Raw genomic sequence first — 824 nt, 5'->3', positions numbered from 1 at the left:
CTGAAAATTTCCCCATAAGTAAAAGATGATAATTAAGCATAAAATACATGAATGATAAAATACAGTAATACAGAAACACAGTGCTGGTTGGCTACCATTTACGAGCTGATTGATGCACCTCGATACGGGATATTGCATAGAACCGCCGGTTATGTCAGGTTTCGGTGCAAGAAATATCATAGGTTTGCTGGATATTGCTTTAATGGTACCATTGCATTGGGCCAGATATTGCAACAATTATACCATGTTGAGTACACCGCTTCCCATCCGATCAGCGAAGTTAAGCAACGTTGGGTCTGGTTAGTACTTGGATGGGTGACCGCCTGGGAACACCAGATGCTGTTGGCATCCCTACGTGTCAAGTGGGGTTGGTGGAGGATTAGTGCCCCTCCCTGTAAAACAATTAACTCTAAGCCCTTGGCCACCCCGTCTGGGATACATGGCGTCTGGCAATGAATGAATGATAATTGAAAGTTTTACTGTAAGGATCTTGCTTTCATGTTCCTGAACTTGATTCTTCTGAATTCTCTACACTCTGGCTTCGGCTTTCCTGTCATTCTCTGACTAAATGTATCTGTGCTGTGTACTTATCTCCGAATTCTACTATCAAAAATTCTTTGACTATCTTACTTCTATGATGGAACACATTCTATCCATTTCTCCTTTCCCTGAAATCTCCATTCAAGGAGATTTCAATGTTCACCACCACCTTTGGCTCTCCTCTCCTTTCACCGATCCACCTGGTGAACAAGCCTACACCTTTTCTATCCGTAACCCGTCACGCCCCGACCAATTTCGCACCTCCGATACCTCCCAATCCCGAG

The 824-nt window shown here is 43.8% G+C and overlaps 1 non-coding gene across 1 annotated transcript; it reads left to right on the top strand.

The window, feature by feature from the left end:
- The first annotated feature begins 229 nt into the window (after positions 1–229).
- On the top strand, positions 230–348 carry LOC145416380 (5S ribosomal RNA). Its single transcript, XR_013900270.1, has one exon. It is a non-coding gene; the product is annotated as a 5S ribosomal RNA (ribosomal RNA).
- The last annotated feature ends 476 nt before the right edge of the window (positions 349–824 follow it).

The sequence above is a fragment of the Coenobita brevimanus genome, chromosome 105 (assembly GCF_032717465.1).
Source record: "Coenobita brevimanus isolate Jiangsu-jjx chromosome 105, ASM3271746v2, whole genome shotgun sequence".
NCBI classification, from domain to species: domain Eukaryota; kingdom Metazoa; phylum Arthropoda; class Malacostraca; order Decapoda; family Coenobitidae; genus Coenobita; species Coenobita brevimanus.
This window is presented reverse-complemented; position numbering and strand designations above follow the sequence as displayed.